The following is a 27,863-nucleotide window of genomic DNA, read 5'->3' as shown; positions in this document are numbered from 1 at the left end:
ATAATAGCCAATAGTAGGGAGGATTTTATCAATCATTCTATTTTGTATCCACTATAGCTGCAAGCTTCAACCATATTCATCAGCACAACCCTTAAATACATGCATAATGAATTCACTTACATAAAAAGGTAGTCTACACTGGGCCTGGTCAGAATTTCTTTGATATTTAATGAATATCAGAAATCAAATTCTCCATACCACATTATTCTAGAATTTACATGGAACAATTTTCTTTCTTCTTGTTTATCTTTTTGTCTTATTTAAGAAGAAAAGGTGTTCTTATTTGGATACTTAGAAGAACATAATTAGATTTTCAAGGAAATATATTTATTGCTAAAAGCCAAAAACTTTACTAAGCATACAAACTGGTTTTAGAACTGTAGAGGGTTAGGTTTTAAATAGAATTTAAATATAAACTTGAAGTGTAAAATTATACCATTAACATTATTAAGTTGAAACTATAAAACAATATTAGTATTCCATTGATATAGTAATTTCACCTTACAAACCAATCATCTAATTTCTGCATTCGCTTTAATAAACATTTTCAGATCAAACAAAATTGTCTCAAGTGCCAAAAATGTACATCACCATTTTACAAAATTCCAGTTAAAAATAATTTACTTCTAGTAGATTGGCTTTCTAAATACCCTACACATATGAACAATGGCATTAAAAACCAATTTGATTTTAATTCCTTGTTAATAAGTCTAAAAATATAGCACCACCTTTCCCCGGAAAACAAATATTAGAAAAAAAAAATTTGGACTGATAGCCTGAAAAATTACCTACTACACTGACAAACTTTCCTTTAGTTTTGGTCATGATTTTTATTATTAATATTTTAAAAAGATGTTAATAATGAGGATCATAAGTTGAAATCTGAGAGAAGCCTTTTAGCTATTCATTATTCTCTCCTCCAGCTGTAAGGCACTTTGGTTATTATGTACTTCCTCAGCAGTAGTTGGTGGTGTCTTTAGAAGCAACACAGCCTACTGTGATCCAGCTATCCCAGCAGCCATGAGGTTAGCTATGGTGTGATTGTATTCTCCCTGCTCTCATCTACAGCCAACTGTAGCAGTGAAAGTCAAATGAACGCATAAGTATACTGCTTTGCCACTTAAAACCATGTGTGTCCAATATTACTGAAACACTGGGCCAAAAATTTATCTCTCCAGTAAAGTAATGGAAGATACCACATGGTGTGGGGACAGTTATTGTGACTACACAAGCACTCCAATTTTGTACAGAAAAGGCAGCACATGGAGTGTCTACATGCTGAATACAAAATAAGTTTTCAAATTATTCAGTCTTTTTATGTTATGATCCCAAATATATCTACTAAAGACAGGATAATTTGAATTGTATTACCAAATAATATTCCTTTGGGATGGATTTTTTTTTTGTCACAAAACCTGTTATGTTCAAAGACTTATGTCTTTGAAAATCTTTATTAGTCTTGGGTTTATGAAGAGGGGTTGGAGACTGCAGGGAAAACACATTATATTTTTAAATAACCTATATGAAGAATAGCTTTGAAGTATAAAATGTTAATTACAAAACATTATGCAATTTATTTGGCTAAAAATTATGGCCAAATTAAAAGGGAAATATACTTATTAGTTAGATCCTTTACTAATACATATAGAAATTCCCTAGTAAGAAGTAATATTTTATCAAAATGGCTTGTTAATTATCTTATGTAATTATATAAGTTAAAATTCTGAATTAGTTTTGGCAGGTTTAGCTCAACTCAAATTCTCAGAAATTTTACCCAAGAAAATAATATCTTTACGTACTATATCAACCTGGTTAAACTAGCAGATGCACAGCTAATAATGTGGATAGAAAAATATTAATCTATCTACAACCCTAAAACTTTTTTTCATTAAAAAATGTTTAATGTCAGTGAACTTGATAAATATCTGTATAAACAAATGGTATATTAAAAACAATATTAAAACCAAATCACCTTAAGTGTTTTCCACTCTTAAGAGAAGAAATTCTTCTTTGAGCCCCCTCTTCCTGGCTTGTAGGTGGCCATCTTCTTGTGGTTTTATGTAAGGCTAGTGATTGAATGAACTGTTTTATGCATTCTAGGCAATCACTCTACTAACTGAATCCAATTTTTATTAAAAGAATTTATGCAGCAAATAGGGTAGTGACTGAGCCTTCATGCTATTGGTGCTGAAGCAACTGAATTTTTATTTTTTATTTTTCAAGGCATGGTATCATTCTAGCTCAGACTGACCTGGACTTCACTATGTATTCTCAGGGTGGCCTTGAACTCGTGGCAATCCTCCTACCTCTGCCTCCCAAGTCCGGGGACTAAAGACATGTGCCACCACACCCAGCTCTGAACATCATTTGAAATGCATCAACTCCCAAGGCTGTAAGCCTTTGGCCCCGGGAATTTGATTAAATGCCTTAACTTAACCACAGGTACTATCTTTATCTTGCTTGAATTTCCCATGGCCATAGTACCCACTTGTCCTGAAAAAATCCCATAGTGGTTATGACAGACTTTTTTCTCAGTAATTAATAAATTGAAATTCAGCCTCTGGTATTCACAAATTACTTTGATAAAAGTAGATCTACCCTTTATAGATCTACCCTTCCTCTATGAAACTAATTTGAAACAGCCTTTAAGGATGAAACCCTCTATACTAGCCTATTTAGAAAATGCATGGTTATCCCACTGCTAGTTCATTTAACAAGTCAGTTTGTCCTGATCTTATGCTTGGGAAGAATCAATGGTATCTCACAATATATTATCTCAACTTGAGTATTACTGACTACATTAAGGATTCATACTTCATTTTATTGTAATTATTGACCAATAAGCAACTGATAAGTATTTTATTATACATTTTGGTGAATATGTTCTGGTCAGTGCCATTTCAACAGTTTGCCTTCAACTCTAAAGGGACCCAGTATATTTTTACCTAGCACTATGGTATTAAGCAGCTTTGCCTTAACAGAAATCTTTGAGGGAAAGGGATTAAATAAACCTGCTTTATGCAGGAGCATAAATATGACATTATATTTAAAAGTCCCTTCTTGGAAGGCGCTGGTATGCCCATTCTCTCTCCTCCTAACCCCCCCCCATGCCTCTTTCTCTGTATCAAATAAATAAATAAATAAAATATATATTAAAAAAAAATAAAAGTCCCTTCTTGGAGAAGATTCATTTCATACTCTCATGTCATACAAATACAACTTAAAATGGAGAAGGGCCACTGTCTCAAACATAATGCCAAACTCAGCCACCCCAGTTAAATTTCTGAAATTATTCAGCAAACTAAAGGCTGTGTTGTCCACGATATTATCAAGAAACAGCTATTGGAGATGACTAGACCAGTGGTTGATCTGTCTTTCTTCTTTCCTCCCCTCCCCTCCCCTCCCCTCCTCTCTCCTCCCTTCTCCCTCCCCCCTCTCTTCCCCTCTCTCTCTTTCTCTTTCCAAGGACCTGGGCCCTTTCCTGGGATCCTGGAGTTGGAGGTGGTCTTCTGGAGTCTGCTGGCTGGAAAGGGTTTCACTGCGATGGCTCTGCCTTATTACTATGATGACCTCCCTAAGAAGACTGGTACCCTCCATCTGGAGTACTTTGAATAAGCTTTGAACTACCTGCTCAATCACCCCCAGGTATAGGGCCCAGAAATTGGACTGCTTGGGATTTCCAAAGGGGGTGAACTCTGCCTCTCCATGGCCTCTTTCCTGAAGGGATTCACAGCTGCTGTCATTATTAATGGCTCAGTGGCCAATGTTGGTGGAACCTTACACTACAAGGATAAGATCCTGCCCTCTTTGGGATTCAGTAGAAATTGAATCAAGGTCAGGATGACCACAACTGGAAGAGTGTGTTCTGTGCCAATGAGGCCTCCAAGCACCTGCAGATCCACGGGAAGGAAAAGCCCCAGATCATATGCTACCCACCTGTGGGACATTACAGTGAGCCCCTTACTTCCCCTGGGGCAAGGCTATACTAAATGATGCATTTGGCAGTCTTATTATGCCATGGCTGAGCAGGATGTGTGGAAGCAAATCCAGACTTTTTTCCACAAACATTTGGTTAGTGAAATGAGAACAAGGCCAGTAAAACTATAATTTAAATTTGGTTAGTGATGTTGCTGATGTTATTGCTCCTGTGAAGAGCTGCTATTATTAGAGAGAGAGAAAGAGAGAGAGAGAGAGAGAGTGTGTGTGTGTGGTTTAGTAGATTGAAAGCCTTTTTGGTTCAGGAAGAGTGACTCTTTCTGGGGTTGATCCCAGGGTCTGGGCGTGGTAAGCTAGCACTCTGCCACTGAGTTATTCCACCAGCCCTCAGAGGGTAGTGATTTATTTTTATTTTTACAAGGGGAGAGAGAGAGAAAGAGAGAGAGAGAGAGAGAGAGAGAGAGAGAGAGAGAGGGAGGGAGGGAGGGAGGGGGAGGGAGAGGGAGAGAGAGAGAGGGAGGGAGGGGGAGGGAGGGGGAGGGAGGGGGAGGGAGGGAGGGAGGGAAGGAGGAAGGGAGAGGAAACACCAGGTCCTCTAGCCACTGCAAACAAACTCCAGAGGCATGCACCACTTTGTGCATGCTGCTTTACATGGGTACTGGGGAATTAGATCCAGGTCATTAGCCTTTGCAGGCAAGTGACTTAACCATTGAACCATCTCTCTAGTCTCAAGGTGACAGTGATTTTTTTTTTTTTAAAGAAAACTTAAGAAGAGTTTAAAGAAGCTTGTTTTGCTGGTCATGGTAGCACATGCCTTTAATCCCAGCACCTGGGAGGCAGAGGCAGGAGGATCACTGTGAGTTCGAGGCCATCCTGAGACTACATGGTAAATTCCAGGTCAGCCTGGGCTACAGCAAGACCCCACTTTGAAAAACCAAAAATAAATAATAAAACAAAAAGAAAAAGGACCCTTTAAAAATCTAAAACCATTTTAGGCTCTTTGGAATTCTAGAGAAAAATACATTTCTTATTTATAAACTACTTATTAAGCCCATTTATACTGGTACTTGCAAAATGCTTACTATTCTAACAAAATGCCCTAGAATCCATGCAAATTGAAAAATAACCAACATTTCTAGTAGTGCCTCCAAAGATTCCTTTCTTTTGCAACCTTTCCTTAATATTTGAGAGTTGTCTACAAATAATGTCCTTGAAATGAAAAACACAGGTATACAGATTTTTTTCAAAATTAAAAATTTGGCAATTAAAAGAAGCTATCCAGGGCTGGAGAGATGGCTTAATGATTAAGGTGCTTGCCTGCAAAGCCAAAGGACATCGGTTTGATTCCCCAGGACCCACATAAACCAGATGCACAGGTGGCACATTCATTTGGAGTTTGTTTGCAGTGGCTGGAAGCCCTTGCACGCCCATTCTCTCCCCCCCCCTTCCTCTTTCCTTTTCTCAAATAAATAAATAAAAATAAAGTATTTTTACAAAGAAACTATCTAAAAAAAAATACAGAGAGCAAGGTGTGGTGGCATGCACCTTTAATCCCAGCAAATGGGAGGCAGCAATAGAAGGATTAGAAGGATTGCCTTGAGTTTGAAACCACCTTGAGACTACATAATGAATTCTAGGTCAGCCTGGGCTAGAGTGAGAACCTATTGTGGGGGTGGGGGTGGGGGGAGCCTCTCCTCCAAAAGAAGCAAAGCCATAAATTTATCACACACATCAGAATATAGATTGCTTACCCTTTCTCAATGCTGCCAATTTCTGGGTTTTATGTATTACAAATATAGATGCTATGACAGTAAGTGGCTATATCTCTTACTTTCACTTGTGCAGAATACCTAAGAATAGAACTGCTAGATCATATCAAAAGGATACACCTAAATAAGAAACAACACTAGTAATTTTCCAAAGAAGTTGTATTGTTTTACACTCTGGTCAGCAATGAGAATTCTAGTTCCATATTCTTGTCCACACTACATATTTGTTTGAATTTTGACCATTCTAACAGCAATGAAAAGTATCTTATAGTAATAATTAAATTATTTGTAAAAAGGCAAAAGATTTATATAATCTTAAGAGATAACAGAGTATTCAATTCTTTATAGTCTAATTTAGATTCCAAATGATGTTTATTTTATACATGTACTCAACTGAATGCCTATTTTCCTTAGTATGTGTTCATGCATTTTATCCATTGTTTAATAGGGTTGTCTTTTAATTATTCAGTTGTAAAATGTCTTTATATTTTGTAGACTGAAGATCTTCCCCCCACCCCTGAGGCAGGGTCTCACTCTAGCCCAGGCTGACATGGAATTCACTATGTAGTCTCAGGGTAGTCTTGAACTCATGGCGATCCTCCTACCTCTGCTGGGATTAAAGGCATGTGTCACCACGCCTGGCTACTTATTTATTTGACAGAGAAAGAGAGAGAGAATTGGCATGCCAGGGTCTCCAGCCACTGCAGACGAACTCCAGATGTGTGCGCCCCCTTGTGCATCTGGCTAACATGGATCCTGGAGAATCAAACTTGGGTTCTTTGGCTTTGCAGGCAAACACCTTAACTGCTAAACCATTCCTCCAGCCCTGAAGATCTTTATCAGTTACATGTGCTACTAATATTTTTCTCCCAATTTGTAATTTACTTTATTTGAAATTCTATAAGTTTCACTTTGACATAGTTTTAGTAAAAGATGAAACTTTAGAGAAACCAGAGTATGAAAGAATTTTAGATTTACTGAAAAGTTGTCAAAACAGAGTTCTCCTATTTTTGTTGTTGTTGTTTGTTTGTTTGCTTGTTTTCTAAGGTAGGGTCTCACACTAGCCCAGGCTGACCTGGAATTCACTAGTCTCAAGGTGGCCTCAAACTCATGGTGATCCTCCTACCTCTGTCTCCTGAGTGCTGGCATTAAAGGTGTGCACCACCATGCCCGGCCAGAGTTCTCATACTTTTATTTTTTATTTATCTTTTTTTTAGGCATTTCAAACTTTATTTTTTTTTTAAATTTTTTTGTTGATTTTTATTTATTTATTTGAGAGTGACAGAGAGAGAAAAAGAGGGAGAGAGAGAGAGAGAGAGAATGTGCGCATCAGGGTCTCCAGCCACTGCAAACAAACTCCAGATGCATGTGCCACCTTGTGCATCTGGTTTACATGGGTACTGGAGAATCAAGCCTTGAACTGGAGTCCTTAGGCTTCACAAGCAAGTGCTTAACCGCTAAGCCATCTCTGCAGCCCCCCAACTTTATTTTTAAAAACTGCTTTCACTGGGTGAAAGAGGACACAAGTGACATGTAAACAAAAAGGTGGGAAGATATTGTGGGGAAAGGAAAAAATGGAAGGGTGAAAGGGATTGGGTAAGGAGGGGGAACAAGAATCTAATAAAACAAATTGTTTTTGAAAATACCAGGATGAAAGATACTTAAAAAATGAAAAGTCCATCTTCATTAAAATGCTTAAAGTATGCAAAAGTTCCTTTTTATCATACCAAAAGGAATTGGTAAACATGCATAGCAGAGCAAACTCATCTTAAGAACATTAGAAAGGTAAAAGGTATATCCAGAAGCATCATCCAACTTCTAAGAGGGAGTGTGGGCCTTAGGTAGTCAGTATCAAGGTTACCAGTTTACTTAATCATCCAGCTGTACAGCTGAATTCACCCACTTAGAACTGAAGAAGAAAAATTAGTCTCACACAGGAAATGTCATTCCCAAGTCTCATTTCTGGCTGGATCCTCAAATTTTTCACTTGAGAAAATATTGAGGTTGTCTTTCCCATGGTCCTTGGGTTGTTTCCCCAGAATAACCACCATTATTTCCTACCTTTTGTTTTGTTTTTATTTATTTATTTGCAAGCAGAGACAGAGATAGAAGAGAGACAGAAAGAGGAAGAATGGGCATGCCAGGGCCTACAGCCACTGCAAATGAACTCCAGACACATGTGCCCCTTGTGCATCTGGCTAATGTGGGTCCTGGGGACTCAAACCTGGGTCCTTAGGCTTCACAGGCAAACACCTTAACCACTAAGCCATTTCTCCAGCCCTTTTTTTTTCTAAAAAAAAAAACAACAAAAAACAAAACAAATGTGAATCTAAACTTTCTTTGAACAGAGCATGGTATTGGGACATAGCCTCTGGAGTTTAAAATCACGGGCTCATATGAGATTGAACTTTCAACTCATTATGCTATAGTTGGAACTCATCAAACAAAGGTGTTCTTCTAACTTTTACCTGGAGCCACAATTCAGAACAGTCTACCAACAAATTGTCAAGGCCATGAGTTAACAGAATAAGCCACAGGAGCCCGCTTGGAACCATGGACATCCTTTTCCTTCAGATGACAAAGTGGTGTCAAAGAGGAAACAAGCTCCAGAGTTCACATGCTTAAAAAAAAAAATTTATGAGGCCAGGTGTGGTGGCGCATGCCTTTAATCTCAGCACTTGGGAAACTGAGGTTGGAGGATCATCATAAGTTCAAGGACATCGTGAGATTACATAGTGAATTCCAGGTCAGCCTGAGCTAGAGTGTGACACTACCTTTTGTATTTTGGCAGTTAGGTATAAGGGATATCCCTCCAGCCCTCATAACTTTTTTTATTTCCTATGTTTCTCCATTCCCTGCCTCCCCCTTCCCTTTCCTTTCTTGAAAGCATTTATCTATTAATTAATTAATTTATTTATTTATGAGAGAGAGATATGCACCAAGGCCTCTTGATAGGGCAAATGAATTCCAGATGCATGTGCTACTTTGTAAATATGGGTTTACATGGGTAATGAAGAATCAAACTGAGGCTAGCAGGCTTTGCAAGCAAGCACCTGTAACCACTAAAACATTTAACAATTTTTTAAAACATTGTCTGTATTAGAGAGGGAAAAAGAGAGAGGGACAGAAAGAGGCAGGTAGAGAGAGAAAGAGTGAGCAAATCAGGACCTCTAGCCACTTCAAATGAACTCCAGATGCATAAAACACCTTATGAAAAAACACCTTATGCATCTGGCTTATATGAATACTGGGGAACTGAACCTGGGGTCCTTAGCCATCTCTTCAGGCCCACTGTCCTTTTGTAAGAGTATTTATTTATGTGTATGTGCATACCATGGCACATATATGGAGGTTAGAGGACAACATGAAGGTATCTTGCTCCAGCTTTAAAATTTTTTTAAAATATTTTATTTATTTATGAGAGAGAAAGAGACAGAGAGAGAAAGAGAATGGGCACGCCAGGGCCTCCAGCCACTGCATACAAACTCCATGTGCCCCTTTGTGCAGCTGGCTTATGTGGGTCCTGGGGAATTGAACGCAGGTCCTTAGGCTTCACAGGCAAATGCTCTAACCACTAAGCAATTTCCCCAGTCCCTGCTCTACCTTTTTTGAGACAGGGTCTCTTGGTCCTGCAAATGAACTGTTAGACTGCAATGAAACCATCATACTTGCTGGTCTGTGAGGTTTAGATTTTCCTGGCTTTTCCTTCCATTGTCACAGGACCACAGATTCATGTGCTAGTGTATATCTGGCTTTACGTGCTTGGTGGGGAATTGGAGCCAAGTACTTTTAAATGCTGAGACATTATGCTTCCTTCTTGTCTTTTGAGACAGGGTCTTTAAGGAAAATACATATATATATATATATATATATATATATATATATATATATATGGTGTGTGTGTGTGGGTGTGTGTGTGTATAATTTATTTATTTGAGAGAGAGAGAAAGAAAGAATGGATGTGTCAGGGCCTCCAGCCACTGCAAATAAACCCCAGATGCATGTATGTGTGTCTTTGTGCATCTGGCTTCCATGGGTCCTGAAGAATAAGACAGGGCTCCTTTGGCTTTGCAGGCAAACACCTTAACCACTAAGCTATCTTCTCCAGCCTGAGACATGGTCTTTACATGTAGCCTAGGCTGGCCTTGAACTTGTAATCCTCCTGCCTCAGCCTCCCAACTACTGGGATTACAGGCTTTGGCCACTATACCCAGATTCAATGTTCTTCTTGTTAAAGTATATCCTTTGGTATTCTTCATGATAAAGGTCTGTTACTGGCACACTGTTAAGTCTTGGTTTACTGAAATGCAACTGTATTTTATTCTTATCCATTAGTACTTTAACAAGGTAGAAAATAGCACACTGAAATTCTGAAGATTTTTTTTCTATTTCTTCTGATTTTTTTTTTTTTTTTTTGAGGTATGGTTTCTCTAGTCTCAGGGTGGCCTCAAACTTACAGTGATCCCCCTACCTCTGTCTCCCAAGTGCTGGGATTAGAGGTGTGTGCAATTACACCTGGCTTCTTCTGATCCCTCTGTTATACATTGTAAGAGAGCACTTGTTTACATAGCTGGTATTCCTTTGCTTTAAGAATTTCAGCTTGCTTCAACAGCTTAACCTTACTTTCTTTAGGTGTGGATTATTGTTGTCTACCTATGCAGGACACTGTCTATATATTTCTGAATGAAGACATACCTCTTGTTGAGTCTTGGAAATCTTAGCCATTATCTTTTTTTTTTTTTTAAATTAAGGTTATACTTTTTTTTTAGTGAGAGAGGAAGAGATAGAGAGAATTGGCATGCCAGGGACTCTAACCTCTGCAACTAACTCCAGACACACATACCACCTTGTGCACACAATTGACCTTGTGCACATGCATCACCTTGTGCGTCTCGCTTAGGTAGGTTCTGCAGAGTTGAATATGGGTCCTTAGGATTTGCAGGCAAGGGGCTTAACTGCTAAGCCATCTTTCCAGCCCACTGTTATCTTAATATCACATGTTTGGGGCTACAGAGATGGCTCAGTAGAAAAAATATTTGTCATGAAACTCTGATTTCTGAGTATTGGTCCCCAGAACCCAAGTGAAAAGATAAAAGTTATGGCAGGCTTCTGTAATGCCTGCAAGAAAGGAAGTAGGAACAGGACAATTTCTCAGAAGACAGAAACCTGCCATTAAACAAGGTAGAAGGCAAGGACTGACCCAAAAGTTGTCCTCTGGCAACACACACATGCATGGCATGCATGATTTGTGTGCTCCTGAAAAGAAATATCTGCCATCCCCGACATACTTTAAATAAGCAAAACTAAGGCTGGAGAGATAGCTTAGCGGTTAAGGCACTTGCCCGTGAAACCTAAAGGCCCTAAAGGTTCGATTCTCCAGGTCCCACATAAGCCAGATGCATACAGTGGTGCATGAGTGTGGAGTTCGTTTGCAGTAGCTAGAGGCCCTGGTGTGCCTATTCTCTCTCCCCCACCATCTCAAATAAATAAATAAAAATAAATCAGAAATAAATAAATCACAGCCAGCCAGGTGTGGTTGTGCACACCTATAGTCCCAACACTCAACAGGCTTAGGTGGGAAGGATCATTGTGAGTTCAAGGCTAGATGGAGCTACAGAGTGAGTTCCAGGTCAGTCTGGTCTACAGTGACACTCTACCTCAAAAAAAAAAAAAAGATAAAAACCAAACAAGGGCTGGAGAGAGGGCTTAGCAGTTAAGGCACTTGCCTGCAAAGCCTAAAGACTCAGGTTTGATTCCCCAGTATCCACATATGCCAGAGGCACAAGGTGGTACATGCATCTGGAGTTTATTTGCAATGGCTAGAGGCCTGTGTGTGCCCATTGTCTGTCTGTTTCTCTCTATATATCAAAAATAAATAAATAAAGGGGCTGAAGGGATGGCTTAGTAGTTAAGGCATTTGCTTGTAAAGCCAAAGGACCCAAGTTTGATTCCCCAGGACCCACATTAGTTGGATGCACATCTGGAGTTCGTTTGCAGTGGCTGGAAGCAGTGGTTGGAGGCTCTGGCACACCCATTTTCTCCCTCTCTCTTTCTCTGTCAAATAAACAAATAAAAAACAAAAATGTTTAATGAATACATAAATAAATAAATATTAAAAAGACAAAAAACAACAAACAGTGGGCTAGAGTGAGACCCTATCCTCAAATTCTTGGGCTCAAGAGAACCTTTCAGGTTGGAGAGATGGCTCAGTGATTAAAGCACTTCCCTGCAAAGTCTACCTAATAGTGAGGATTTACAGAAGTGCACCTCTGTTCACACTGGAGCTTTCACCGGGGAGCTCCACCTTCCTAAGTTTTTTTTTTTTTTTTTTTTTTTTTACAAATTTAATCTACAATGACTTTTCCCCTTGTATCAAGCTTTACAGCACTATTTATATAACACTTAATCTTATATTTGGTTATATTTTACATATTTTGGCTAAATAAATTTCAATAAAAATTGTTGACTGCCTGCTGTATAGGAAGTAATTAGACCTTCCAAATTTTGTTCTTAATATTAGCTAACACTAAGAGCTACTATGAACCTGGCACTATTATATGTCCTTAATATATATTAACTCAATTTTCTTATAAGCAACCATATTACATATGGGTGTAATATTAATTTCTTATTTCATACAGGTGAAAACTGTATCAGTGGCACAGCCATGATTCAGACCCAACTCACTGGTTTTAGGGTCTGCTCTTCATATTATCTTAGGAATTGAACCTGGATTCTTTGCAGGGAAGCGCCTTAACCACTAAGCCATCTCTCCAGCCCAAAGGATACTTTAAATGGTAAAGGAAGAAAGATTGTAAAAGTTGGTTACAGCCAAATTAGAAAAAAAATTTAAATTTCAATTTTTTAAGTTAGCATATAAATTAATGGGTTTCATCATGGCATCTTTCAAAAAAATATATTTTATTTATTTATTTGAGAAAAAGAAGCAAAGAGAAAGAGAGAGAGAGAGAGAGAGAGAGAGGGAGGGAGAGAGGGATGGAGGGAGGGAGGGAGGGAGGGAGGGAGGGAAAGAGAATGGGCACACCAGGGTCTCCAGCCACTGCAAACAAACTCCAGGTGCATGTGACCCCTTGTACATCTGGTTTACCTGGGTCCTGGAGAGTGGAACCAGGATCCTTTGACTTTGCAGGCAAATGAGTTAACCACTAAGCCAACTCTCCAGCCCCTTGTTTTATTTTTTTGAGGTAGGGTCTCACTCTAGCCCAGGCTGACCTGGAATTCCCTCTGTAGTCCCAGGCTGGCCTTGAACTCATGGTGATCCCTTTTACCTCTGCCTCACAAGGGCTAGAATTGAAAGCATGCACCACCATGCTTAGCTTGGCACCTTTATGCATGTATGTCCATTATACTTTGTTCTCATTTGTTCCTCCCTCCACCAAATCAGAGATCTTAACTATGGAGTTACAGCATTTAAGTCATACTTTGTAGGCAATAGAGCAGTAGTATTAAGTCATACTTTGGGAATATTTATTTAGCTGCAATGACGAAATGCTTAAACAGTAAAACAAATCCCTAAAGTAAGCAAGCAGAAGAGGCCTGAACAGAGATTGAACAAATACTGGATCTTCAAGAAATAAGTAATCAACTGGGTATAAAAAGTCAGTGACTGGGTCATGGGGGCAGGTAAAGATGGCAATGAAGTGTTTGGAAGGGACAGTTATCAGTTAAAAAAAATAGGGAACACAGAGAGAATGACATACTTTGGGTTTTTGTGTTTTTTTTGGTTTTTCGAGGTAGGGTCCTTGCTGTAGCCCAGGTTGACCTGGAATTCACCATGCAGTCTCAAGATGGCCTCAAACTCACAGCGATCCTCTTACCTCCACCTCCCAAGTGCTGGGATTAAAGGCGTGTGCTACCACACCTGGCCAACATATTCAGTTCTAAATGTACTGACTTTATGATGGCTATGGTACATACAGCAGTAAACACTCAGCAGACAATTGGTAACACAGAATTTAAGAAACCAGATTACAGAAATAATTATTGAAGACTTAAATATAGCTTTAGTAGCTAAAATTATTAGGAGACAGACTGAAGACTGAGAACCAGAAAAGGAAAATACATTCCCAAGTATAGAGAACCGGAAGTTTACAGAGTAGAATGATGAACAGAAAAAAAGGAATGCAATGCTTCAGCATCAACAAAATCTAGACTCTGAAAGCACAAGCATTTGCTCATATTTTTAAAAATATTTATATTTATTTACAAGGAATCGGGGAGAGAGAAAGAGAGAAAATATGAGTGCACCAGGGTCTCTTGCTGCTGCAAAGTCCAGATGATGCATGTGCCACTTTGTGTAACTGGCTTTACATAGGTAGTGGGGACTAGACTGGGCCATCAGGCTTTGTGAACAAGTGCCTTTAACCTGGGCCATCTTTCTAGGCCCGTGCTCATACTTTTTTAAATTTTTTTTTTTTTTTTTTTTTTTTTTATTTGAGAGCGACAGACACAGAGAGAAAGACAGGTAGAGGGAGAGAGCCTCTGCAAACGAACTCCAGACGCGTGCGCCCTCTTGTGCATCTGGCTAACGTGGGACCTGGGGAACCGAGCCTTGAACCGGGGTCCTTAGGCTTCACAGGCAAGCGCTTAACCGCTACGCCATCTCTCCAGCCCCGTGCTCATACTTTTAAAGACTTACAGATATGTCTTTATTTCTTTCCTTGAGATTTTTAAATTTTCTTTTGCTTCCTGTCATCATTGACTGTTCTATTTCAAATTCTTTTTTTTTGTTGTTGTTTTGTTTTTTTGTTTTTTAGGTTGGGTCTCACTCTAGCCCAGGCTGACCTGTAATTCACTATGTAGTCAGGGTGGCCTAATGGCGATCCTCTTACCTCTGCCTCCTGAGTGCTGGGATTTAAAGGCATACACACCACAACCAGCTATTTTCTGGTTCTTGTAAGTCCATTTCTGATTTATTCAGGGCACCTGGAAATCACAGGATAGCTATGCTATCTACATATGTTTCATATGTATATGATGTGTGTGTGTAGGTGTATAAACATATACACATATATGCCATTATTGCTAAGTATAAAACCAGCCCTCTAGGCTCCATTGGGACATTTCTAGCAGTGTAACAGCCTGCATTGATATGAATGAGCACTTACAATGTAAGATTGTTATAAACAACAACAAAATATAATCATAGCATAGATTAAAATTAGAAAAGGGAAGCCTAACTGGCCAGGATAGCACACAGTTTTAAAAAAAATTATTTATTTACTTATTTATTTGAGAGTGACAGAGAGAGAAAGAGGGAGAGAGAGAATGGGTGTGCCAGGGCTTCCAGCCACTGCAAATGAACTCCAGATGCGTGTGCCCCCTTATGCATCTGGCTAACGTGGGTCATGGGGACTCGAACCTGGGGTCCTTAGGCTTCACAGGCAAGCGCTTAACCATTAAGCCATCTCTCCAGCCCAGCACACATTTTAATTCCAGCATTTGGGAAGCAGAGGTAAGAGGATCACCATGAGTTCAAGGACAGCCTGGGACTGCAGAGTAAATTCCAGGTCAGCATGGGCTAGAGTGAGACACTACCTCAACCATGTATGTATGTATGTATGTATGTATGTATGTATGCATGCATGTATGTATGTGTGTATATGAATGATAAAGTACTAGCAAAATATTCCTTAAAATTTTACACTAAAGTATAAAATTCAGGAAATGGGAATTATGGCAGATTAGGCATAAGTATAAAGCGAGATAATGAAAAGACTGATAGAAAATAAAAAGTCATTCAGAATGAGGCCCAAAGAGGCAAAGAAATAAAAAATGCAACAGAAAGGCAGAAGCTCAGAATAAGGCAGGACTGAGGTTAGGTAGTTATATAAAGAGACAATGACAGATTTTCTACAAGTGAGAGACACACTAATGTACTATTCAAAATGCCCAAGAAATCCAAAGAAAGACAGATAGACATTCACATATAAATATATAATGGTAAAAATGGGTGTTGTAGGATTATTTCCTCCAAACAGAAACATTCTCTCAAGGAAAGAAGAAAGTCACAAGACTCAGGAAGCTCACAAAATACAGGGCAAAGGAGGTTCTTCAGTGGAGCTGCCTGCAAGATGCATAGGAAACTCCAAGGGTGTATCTGTTTTGAGTCATCTATAATTTTTTAAGATTTGTTTTTATTTATTTATTAGAGACAGAGAAAGGGAGAGTGAGAATGGGTGGACCAGGGCCTCTAGCCACTGCAAACAAACTCCAGACACATGTGCCACCACGTGCATCTAGCTTATGTGGGACCTGGAGAATTGAACCTGTGTCCTTAGGCTTCACATACATATGCCTTATTCACTAGGCCATCTCTCCAGCCCTCACCCACACTCTTATAAGTAATTCCAATACACTCATAGGTTCACCAAGCTAGACATGGGTGGAATCATTGCTTTGGTCTGGTGTCTGGTGTCCTATCTGGGGTAAGAGATGATTGTTCATGTATCCCAAGGAAGTCATGGAACAACCAAGCACACTGCAAACAAAGAAGTTTGTTTGTTTGTTTTTCAAAGCAAAGAAGACATGCCTTAGCCTTCTGAGTGCTGGGAACACAGGTAAGTACCACCATGCTTGACTGTAACTGTGTTTCTAGACACTGACAGCAATCTAAAAGTAAAATAATAATAAAATTAAAAATAGTATTAAATAGAATAAAATACTTAGGAAAAAAAGCCAAGGTGTTCAAGGATTGTACATGGTTGTAAAATATTGCTGAAAGAAAATACAGGACAGCCCCCCCAAAGATGAAGACATCACATGATAATGAATTGGAAGAAAATAAGAAACAGAAAGCATTATTTTAAAATCCAGTGGAATCTCAAAAACCCTAAATAGCCAAAATTATCTTGAAAACCCAGAAGAAAGCTGGAGAGTACACACTGTTTTTCCCCAAAGCTTCATACAAAGCTACAGTAATCAAAGCAGCACAGGACTGTCATTAAAAGAAAAACAAAACAAAACAAAAAACAGATATACCAACCAGTGGAATAGAAAGCACAGAAATAAACCTTTTTAACAAATACACATACTGCAAAATGATGTTAGACCTTTAGCTAATATCAACCATAAAATACATATAAAATGAATCAACAGAAGCAAAACCATATAATTCACAAAAGAAAGCAGAGGGGTCAAATTCATGACCTCAGATATGAAAGTGAAGTCTTGGATACAATCACAAAACAAGCAAATAAAAAAAGTAGATAAAGTAGACATCATCAAAATTTAAAACTGTGCATGAAAAAACATTTTCATAAAAGTGAAAAACAAAAAAACCAGCAGAATATAAAAAGTATTTGTAAATAATGATTGTGCTAAAGGTCCATAAACTCAACATGAAATAAAAAGTGACCAAATTCAAAAAGGGAACATTTCTTCAAAGGCATATGAGAGATAACAAGTTCACAAAAAGATTCTTAACATTATTAGTTCCTAGGGGAATGTAAATCAAAACTGCAATGAGATTCCACCCACTTCAAGAAAAGCAGAAAATGAGAAGAACATGGAGAAAAAAGAATCCTCACTCACTGGGGGTGAGAATGTAAAATAGTTTACCAACTGAGGAAAATAGGTTGAGGCTTCCTCAAAAAGCTAAACATAAAATTATCATATAACCTAGCAATTCTAATCATGTATATATACTCAAAGAAATTGAAAATAAGAATGCAAATATATGTATACACATACACAGCAGTACTGTTTACAATGTCTAAAAGGTAGGAACACTCTAAATGTCCATGAATAGATGATAATAAACTATAGTATGCCAATGGCAGAATGATATATTGATTCTAGTTACCATACAAATAAAAAAACAAAATATGTTAAGTTAAAGAAGAAAAAATGTCTAACATTGCATGATTACTTTGTTTGAAATATTCAAAAAGAGGTAAATCCATAGATAGAAAACAGACTGATGTTTGTCCTGGGTAGTGTGAATCAAGGAGTAACTGCTTAATAGATAGTTTCCTGTGAAATGATGAAATATTTTGGTGCTAAATAGAGGTGGTAGTTGTGTAATACTGTAAATGAACTAAATGCTATTGAATTTTTCAGGATTCCTACAAGTGCCAGCAGTGTGAAGCAGTGGGGACTCTCTTAAGCTGGGTATATAAAAATTAGTTACAGGGCTGGAGAGATGGCTTAGTGGTGAAGCGCTTGCCTGTGAAGCCTAAGGACCCCGGTTCGAGGCTTGACTCCCCAGGACCTATGTTACCCAGATGCACAAGGGGGCGCACACATCTGGAGTTCATTTGCAGTGGTTGGAGGCCCTGGCGCGCCCATTCTCTCCCTCTGTCTATCTGCCTCTTTCTCTCTCTGTCACTCTCAAATAAATAAAATAAAAATAACAACAAAAAAATTTTAAAAATTAGTTACAAATGGGGATTACAAATGGGGACTGGGGAAACAGCTTAGTGGTTATAGCATTTGCCTGCAAAGACCAGGGGTTCGATTCCCCAGGGCCCACATAAACCAGATGCACAAGGGGGCACATGTGTCTGGACTTCATATGCAGTGGCTAGAGAACCTGGTGTTCCCATTCTCTTTCTGTCTCTTTCTCTCTCATAAATAAATAAATAAAATATTTTAAAAAATTAGTTATAATTATTTGGGAGAACTGCCATTACCTGGTAGAGCTGAACCATATACATCTTCTAGTATAATGCTTGGTCGGGACATATAATTATTCATGCATTGATTGAACTATGGAAGTATCCGCTATTTTGTTGTGTGCTATGCCAGGACACTGGGATCTAAAATGGAGACATAGAAGCCGGGCGTGGTGGTGCACGCCTTTAATCCCAGCACTCAGGAGGCAGAGGTAGGAGGATTGCCGTGAGTTCGAGGCCACCCTGAGAATACAGAGTGAATTCCAGGACAGCCTGAGCTAGAGTAAGACTCTACCTCGAAAAACCAAAAAAAAAAATAATAATAATAATAATAATGGATAATGAAGATGTGGCACATTTATACAATGGAGTTCTACTCAGTGGTAAAGAAAAATGAAGTTATGAAATTTGCAGAAAAATGGATGGCCCTGGAAAGTATTATACTAAGTGAGGTAACCCAGGCCCAGAAAGCCAAGCGCCACATGTTCTCTCTCATATATGGATCCTAGCTACAGATGACTGGGCTTCTGCGTGAGAATGAAAATACTTAGTAGCAGAGGCCAGTAAGTTAAAAAGGAGACATAAAGGGTAGAGAAAGGAAGGGAGGAGGATACTTAACAGGTTGATATTGTATATATGTAATTACAATGATTGTAATGGGGAGGTAATATGATGAAGAATGGAATTTCAAATGGGAAAGTGTGGGGGTGGGGAGGGAGGGAATTACCATGGGATATATTTTGTAATCATGGAAAATGTTAATAAAAATTTAAAAAAAAATAAAATAAAATGGAGACATAGTTCTCTTTCCTAATAAACAGATGCAAATAATTAATTATATTATAATGTATTTATATTATGGAGGGTGGTTAAGGTTGAAGTGTTAGAATCAGATCATTTGAGTCCTGACTCTAACCATTTACTACTTAGAGAACATTTTAGGGAAATTTGAATTTTGTTTTTGTATCAATTATGAAATCCTTTGCATACTTATGCCAAAATTCAGTCTACTTCTCTTAGTTACTTTTATTCTTGGTGTGTGTATAGTATGTGTATGGTATATGTGGCATGGTGTGTGTAGAGATGTATTTCTTGTGTGCAAACCAGAGGAGAATAGCAGGTATTCTTCTCTATTGTTCTTTTGAGCAGCTGCCTTGAAACAGAATCTCTCATTGAACATGGAGCCGCCATTCTTTTAGTTAGACTGGATGACCAGTGACCCCAGCAATTCTTCTCCCTCTGTTTTCCACAGGACTGGGGTTACAGGCATGTGTGGTTATGTCTACCTTTTTAGGTAGGTGCTGGGAACTGAACTCAGGACCTCACAGGACCCCATGCTTACGTGGTAAGTGCTCTTATTCACTGAGCCAACTGCCAGCTCTTCTTCATCATCTTTATACAAGTTAGAGTATGTTGACATCAAGCCTTCTAATTAAAAAGCCAAAGGTTTCATACTACAATAAAAATAAAAGTTATGGGGCTGGAGGGATGGCTCAGCCATTAAGGCACTTGCCTATAAAGTGTAAAGACCGATTTTGATTCCCCAGTGCCCACATAATGCCAAATGCACAAAGTGGCTCATGCACCTGGAGTTCCTTTGCAACAGCTGATTCTGTCTGTCCCTCTTCAATTTCTGCTTGAAAATAAAAAAAAAATTAAAAATCAAATCAAATAAAAATTAAACAACTTAGTCTGGCATTCAAAAAGTTCCACATTTTCTTCTATCTGTCGTTCCAGCCTTATCTCAAACTATACATTCTCATCATATTGCAAGAGGATCTCCATGAGTTCGGGGCCACCCTGAGACTACATAGTGAATTCCAGGTCAGCCTGGGCTAGAGTGAGACCCTACCTCAAAAAAATCAAAAAAAAAGCCGGGCGTGGTGGCGCACGCCTTTAATCCCAGCACTCGGGAGGCAGAGGTAGGAGGATTGCCATGAGTTCAAGGCCACCCTGAGATGACATAGTTAATTCCAGGTCAGCCTGGACCAGAGTGAGACTCTACCTCGAAAAAAAAAGAAAAAAAAAAAAAAGATTTTACTCTATTACATACTATTTATTTGTTTGTTCTTTTGAGGCAGGGTCTTGCTCTGGCCGAGGCTGACCTGGAATTCACTATGTAGTCTCAGGGTGTCCTTGAACTCATAGCAGTCTTCTTACCTCTGCCTCCCAAGTAAGTGCTGGGATTAAAGGCATGCGCCACCACACCTCGCGTACTTTTTCTGCTGTAATCATCACCAGATCATGAGTTAGTGACTTAACAGCTTACTGATAAAGGGCCTTCTGCATGTAATTTCATTTTACATATAGAGTAACAATAGGATATAATAAAACTGATCCTATTCATGAGTTGTCTGATACATATGACAAATGAATGAATTAACATTAGTGAGCATACTCTGACATCCTGGACATTTTACCTAGGTATACAGAAATTATTATTTCTTTCATTTGCACTGTATTATCATATCAGAATACACCCCCCCCAACCCTCTCTCTCTTTGAGGCAGGGTCTTGCTCTAGCTCAAGGTGATATGGAATTTACTATGTAGTCTCAGGGTGGCCTTGAACTCATGGTGATCTTCCTACTTCTGCCTCCCAAGTGCTGGGATTAAAGGTGTGCCCCATCATACCTGGTAGTACAACTCTTCTTAAAAGACCCACAGGAAAACTATTTTTCTGCCCTACTAACTTGACTCTAATCCCATGCTAAAATAGGTCAGCTCTGCCCTATTCTCACTGGGTAGGAATATGTAGAGACATGCCTAGAAACTTTAATTTAAATGATACCAGTAGCATTATTCTGTGAATGATAAAACACATGAAGGGTAAGAATATGTAATAGATAATGGTTGGTTGAGTGAAGTAAAAATTGGTGGAGTCAATCTAATTGAAAAATTCAACTCTATTTATTCTATAGATACCACAGTCAATATAAAGATTAAAAAGGCATATTCTACATAATAAAGTTGTTTTTGGTGGCACAGAAGAGGAATATAAGTGACTAGAAAATAATAATACAAGAACTACATATTACTTTCTAAAGCACATTGATTCATATTGAAAAGACTGGATGTGGGGGTGAATATAAAATACAAAATCAAATCCTATTACTACAGAATGCTGATGTGGTAGCTGTCATTAATTTTAAGCTATGTAGGCTTAACAAAAGACCCATTTTAATGACTTAATTATCAATATTATCCTGGCATTCTTAAAATTAATTGTAAGCTGTTTCCACTGTAGAAGCTTTTTAAGACAAAAATAATTCATATATAAAAGTCAGTCAAATAAATGTTACAAAAGCAGTGATGTTAAAAGCTTTCTGTGAAATTAGTCTTCTCGTATCATCATACAATTGAAGATGACATAGAGGGTATCAGTGGATTAGTACAAATAGCAGGATATGAAAATCTGTATTGTATAGTTTCCACTTCTTAAAAAGAAGTATGCTCGGGAGGCAAAGGTAGGAGGATCACCATGAGTTCAAGGCTACCCTGAGACTGCATAGTGAATTCCAGGTCAGTCTGGGCCAGAGTGAGACCCTACCTTGGAAAAAAAAAAAAAAAAAGAAGTATGTCACAGTATAGAAGTCTCCATTATTTAGAAGTTGTAAAAACCCACTGGGAATTAGGCATGGTGGTATATGCCTATAATCCCAGCACTTGGAGGCTGAGATAGGAAGATTGCTGTGAGCTTGAAACCAGCCTGAGACTAGAGTATGTTCCAGGTCAGACTGTCCTGGAGTGAAATCCTACCTCAAAACAACCAAAAAAAAAAAGAACAAAAATTCACTGGATTTCATTTGTGTGTAAGAAAAAAAAAAAAGCTAGAAAAGAAAATATAAAAGAAAGTTTAAAGAAAATGTAATGAACTAAGTTTGAGGGTGCAAAAGTACTTAAAATTGGAAAAGGGTCCCAACTTTGTGGACTATTGGGTGCTGTGTTCAGTACCCTGGAGGTAACGGACTTAACAAGACTTGGAGATGACTTGACAGCAGTGATGAGGCAGTCAGTCTGTCACTAGGAAAGGCAATTGTCAGGTCAGAGACTCCCGATACTATCATGCAAGCTTGACCAGGAAGGACAAGCACAAGATTCACTTAAGTAATGGGGCACGGGGGGGGGGGGGGGGGGGGCGCGGGAAGAGGTTCTTAGATAATAGCACTAAGCCAGACTAATTTCTTCTGAGAGACTTTTGAGAAAGGGACTAGGTCCAAAAGGACTGATAATGGACTTTTAAGGATATAGACAAGAAAGTGCATGACATCAGAAATCTACTTAAGACTTAAAATAGGATTTTAATAAAGCATGAACATGAAATAAATAATGAATAAAGATCCCAATTTCTTGAGATCTCAAATCACTAGCCCTTTCCATCCTAATGCTCTAAAGGAACCTAAAATGTATTTTTAATAGAGACCATGTAGTCATTAAGTTTTCTTGTATCTATGCTGCAATGAAACTTCCCCCTTTTTTCCTTGATGCCTTACTTATAAGATAAATGTCTAATCACAAAGGTCAAACTCCATAAAATATATTATTTTTATAATAGACAAAGCTCAACTTTATCTTTTAGCAAAGGCACATATTCTTGAGCTAACACTGCCTTAGACAAATTATTCTGAAAAGCAATAATGTTTTAGGCAATTTGTAATGATTAAGACAATTTTATTATAGGACAAACTAATGAATGATGAGGACATTCACTGATAAGCAAGATGACTTTGAACGTATGAAAATAAGTATCTTTCCATATCTAAAATAGCACCAAAAGAAATAAGCTGTGAAAACACCAGAGTATTAGTGAGACATTTTCATTCCCAGAATCTTCAACTACTTAAAACTGCCTGGGTTGATCTGTTTTATTGTTAAGAAGAACTGGATTTTCTTTTTCTCTCCCTACCTTTCTCCTTTTTTTCTCTTTCTTCAACAAACAAGCAAAAAACACTTAACTGTAAGGAGTCTGACAGAAGCTGACTCCAGTGATAGGTTTCAAACTATCATCCTAGTGATTGACTGTTGGTATTCACTATTGACAGGACTGACTTGCCAGTGATATTAACACTTTGTCAACCCTATTCTGCAGGTAAGACAGAAAGTGTAAACAAATACAACAATCGTCTGTGTATAAACCCATGGTCTTTAGGAGTTTTAAATATAATTCTGGGATTTGGTCTAAAGAGAAGAATCAACCAGATCATACAGCAAATTGTCAAGAGTGTTATAACCATGCCAGGTGTGGTAGTGCATGCCTTTAATTCCAGCACTCAGGAGGCAGAAGTAGAAGGATTACATGAGTTCAAGGGCAGCCTGGGACTATACAGTGAGCTCAGGTCAGCCTAAGGTGACTCTAGTAAGACCTGATCTCAGTCCCTGACCCCCCCAAAAAAGAAAAATAGTGCTAATAACCAGGAAGCCATGTTGAGACTGGGCCTATTGTTAAGAGATTCAATCAATTGCTTTGGGGGTCAGAATCCCCAGAACAATCATAATTCCGAGTACCCACAGAAACTTTGGCATTGGCTGGGTGATACATAGCCATGTGATACAATCATGGCTTAATTGACACAACCCACTTGGTTTATGCAGTGGGGAGCAAGGGCTGCTATTGGGGCGGGCAGTGGATGGCACAGTAGTCAATGATCCTAACCACTGAGGCAAGAAGTGACCTAAATCTTTGTTGGTTTTGCTCCAGAGCTCCAGAGTTAAAAGATAGGAGACTACAGTTAGTAAATCGCTGAGGCCCAATCCCTTGTACAATTCCCCCTTGGAATCTAGCCATACCCTGCAGTTAATAGACTATTTGTGGAATGAATATTGCTAGCTTGGCATGATACATATGCTGCCAAGACTATTTCAAGGTCATGCAAGAAAAATGCCAGTCAGGCAGAGTCAGAATTCAGCATTCTGTCTTCTTGTGTAGTTATTTCTTCTGAATTGGAACACTTAAGGCTCAGGAATAAGGTAGGCCCCTCCTCAAGGTTATATAAGCAGTGAACAATTACTGGGAAGAGGATACACTAATATAAAGGGGGATTTTCAGTGAGATAGCTATCTGAATTATTAATATTCTAGTAAGTAACCCCAATATACTTATTGGTTCCTCTGGCTAGACTCATTACTTTGGTGTATCATCAGTGCCTAATTGGGGTAAAAAGATATTTGTTCATTCCTTCTCAGGAAAAGTCATGCCACATAATGCTTGTTTTTTTTTTTTTTTTTTTGGTCTTTTAGAGGCAGGGTCTTAGTCTATCCCAGGTTGATCTGAATTCACTATGTAGTCTTAGGGTGGCCTTGGATGCATGGCAATCCTACCTGTGCCTCCCAAGTGCTAGGATTAAAGGTGTGCGCCACCACGCCCAACGAAGCTGCCTCTGTTAAACCTGACAGATCAACTTCAAAAGTCTGGGAGAGAAGAAATTCTAAGTACTTAGGCTAGGAAGAACACCACATGCCCAGCCCTTGATATTTACTTGGAACACTGTATCTGTTATTATTATTTCTCATTTTTATTCTATTTATTGATCTTCATATTATTTGCTTCTACTATTATTATTTTTATTTGGTGCTACGTCAGGCGAGGATGAGTGTGTTTATGTGTTCAGTTTTAATTTTTAAAATTCTTTAGCTGGAACTTTTCTCTTTTCATATTTTTTTCCCTCTTTTTATCCTTCCTGTAGCTTTCTCCTCCATTTAACTTTATTTTTAGAGTGCATTTGTTTATGATGTGTATATTCCTTCATGGGAGTGTGGATGCATGTGTGTAGGTCAGGTGACAATCTTGTGTGTCCATCCTCGTCTTCGACCTCCTTTGAGGCAAGGTCTCTGATTTACCATGTGGTTTGCCAAGCTACATGGCCTGCGTGCTTCTGTGGAATTCTTCTGTCTCCACCTCACATCTTGCCACAGGCATGCTGGCATTTCAGACACACTCCACTATGTCCACCTTAACATGAGTTCTGAACTCACACTTACGTGGCAAGTGCTTCATCCACTGAGCTATCTTCCAAAGCCCTTATATTTTAATTTTTTCTTTCTCTTTCCTGTACCTTTTTACTTTTCTCCTATTATCCCTTTTCTTCCTTTTTAAGTTTTATTGATTGACTGATTATAAATATGGTGCTGGAGGATTGCATCCAGGCTTTGCACATGCTAGGCAACTCTACTACTGAGCTACACCCCTATTTTATCCTTTTATAAGCCAGGTGAGGTGGTACACACCTTTGATCCCAGCATTTGAAGCTGAGGTAAAAGGATTGCCATGGGTTCAAGGCCAGCCTGGGTTTCAGAGTTACAGGTCAGCCAAGTACTTAATAGAACATTTTCTTTTTAAGTGGATACTTATGAAGTTTGGTTTGAGTTTTACAAGTGAGTATACAAACTTGTTTTCATATTCAATAAATTTAAGATGGATTCTGGAAAGCTGCTGTAGCTGAGTTATAGAGCAAAATGATTCAGGTCTGTGAGAGAAAAGATTCCAAGCAGTGCTAAATTCTCTCCCAGCTTACCCTTATCCATAGCACATGGAAGTTTTTTTGTTGTTTTTATCTAATTGTGACCTACTTTTTTCAAATGTTGAGGGATAATGCAACTTAAAGAAAAGGGGAATTCTGTAAAAACTCCAGCTTTTACAAAATTATAGGTCTTGAGTTATTTTTGAAGTAATAACACTATTCTTGAATTATTCCACTACAGTCTTAATATTAAGATGGCATAAAACTGGTACATGGACAGCTAAGTAAACTAGGGGAATGAAGTAGGATAACTGGAGACAAACCTGTAAATTTATGAACTTATGGGTACTTGGTTTGGGATAAAGAAGGTACCTACAGAGCTGTAGGAAAGCAGTCTTTTCATTAACTGGTATGGGCTCAAGTGGTTCAGAAAACTTTTTTTAGTTTTTCAAAGGAGGGTCTCACTCTAAGTCAGGCTGACCTGGAATTTACTATGTAGTCTCAGGGTAGCCTTGAACTCACAGTGATCCTCCTACCTCTGCCTCCCGAATGCTGGGATTAAAAGCGTGCACCACCATGCCTGGCTGAGAAAACTTTTTACAAAAAAAAGAAAGACATTAAAACTTGTTCACAAGGGGCTGGGAGAGAAAGCTCAGTTGGCAAAGTACTCACCTTGCAAGCATGAGGATCTAGACTTGATTCCCAGAACCCATGCAGAAAAATTAGGCATGGTGGTATACTCTTTGTAATCCCAGCATTGGGGATGTGAAGATAGGAGGATCTCTCAGGCTCATTGGGCAACTAGTATGTCTACTTGGTGAGCTCCAGACCAATAAGTCCTTGTCTCAAAAACACTCCACATGCATGCATGTGTATCTATACATGGACATCCACACTTAAATGTGTACCTATACATACACACACACACTCTCCCTCTCTTCTTCACTAATCAATGTCAAACACAAAAATACATTTCTAAGCCAGGCATGGTGGTGCATGCCTTTAATCCCAGCATTCAGGAGGCAGAGGTAGGAGGGCTGCTGAGTTTGAGGCCACCCTGAGACTACATGGTTAATTCCAGGTCAGCCTGGACCACAGTGAGACCCTACCTTGACAAACCAATAAATAAATAAATAAATAAATAAATAAATAAAATAAAAATAACCACTAAAATTTCTGCAGATTCTAATCTAAATGATTAGAATAAAGCTTCTAAAAAGATTTGTAAATTTTTGTTTGTTTTCCAAGGTAGGTCTTGCTCTAGCCCAGGCTGACCTAGAATTTACTATGTAGTCTCAAGGTGGCCTCAAACTCACGACGATCCTCCTACCTCTGTCTCCCAACTGCTGGGATTAAAGGCATGTGCCACCATGCCTGAACCTGGAAATATTTTTTACTTTGAGGGGCATAAAGGTCTTAAGGGGACATAGGAGATGACTCAGTGGTTAAACACATTTGTTTTAAAGACTGATAGTATGGTTCAATTCTCTAGTACCCATGTAAAGCCAAATGCACAAAGGGGCACATGCATCTGGAGTTCATTTTCAAGAGCAAGAGGCCCTGACATGACCATTTTCTCTCTCAAATAAGTAAATAAATAATTTTTTTTTCTTTTTTAAAAAAGGTTTCTTCAAAGAAGTGCCAAAGCACCAAATAAAGGCATGGTAAAGATTAATGACTAAAGTCAATAACTTCTGGTCATCAAAATTAACAGGGAGGGATGCAGAGATGGTTTAGTAGTTAAGGCACTTGCCTGTATAGTCAAAGGACTCAATTTCAATTCCACTGGATCCAGGAAAACCAGAAGCACAAGGTGATGCATGTGTATGGAGTTCATTTGCAGCAGCTGGAGGCCCTGGCGCACTCATTCTCTCTCTATCTGCCTCTTTCTTAGTCTCTCTGTCTTAAATAAGTAAAAATAAAATGCTGTTTTTTTAAAAAGTAACAGTGAAAAGGTAAGCCAGAATGGGATGATATATGTACCAAAAATTCATTTCTGAGGGCTGGAGAGATTGCTTAGTGGTTATGACTCATTTCTGAAATATGAAAAAAAAAATTTTACCATCC

The 27,863-nt window shown here is 38.6% G+C and overlaps 1 protein-coding gene and 1 pseudogene across 1 annotated transcript in view; one reads left to right on the top strand and one right to left on the bottom strand.

Annotated features, from left to right (window-relative positions):
- Dnajc1 (DnaJ heat shock protein family (Hsp40) member C1) overlaps nucleotides 1-27,863 on the bottom strand; it is a 258,114-nt gene that overhangs the window by 51,200 nt on the left and 179,051 nt on the right. The window lies entirely within an intron of this gene.
- LOC123455107 lies at nucleotides 3,019-4,107 on the top strand (annotated as a pseudogene).

Source organism: Jaculus jaculus, chromosome 15, assembly GCF_020740685.1.
Source record: "Jaculus jaculus isolate mJacJac1 chromosome 15, mJacJac1.mat.Y.cur, whole genome shotgun sequence".
In the NCBI taxonomy this organism is placed as follows: Eukaryota; Metazoa; Chordata; class Mammalia; order Rodentia; family Dipodidae; genus Jaculus; species Jaculus jaculus.
The sequence above is the reverse complement of the archived record's forward strand: the minus strand, read 5'-3'. Positions and strand labels throughout refer to the sequence as shown.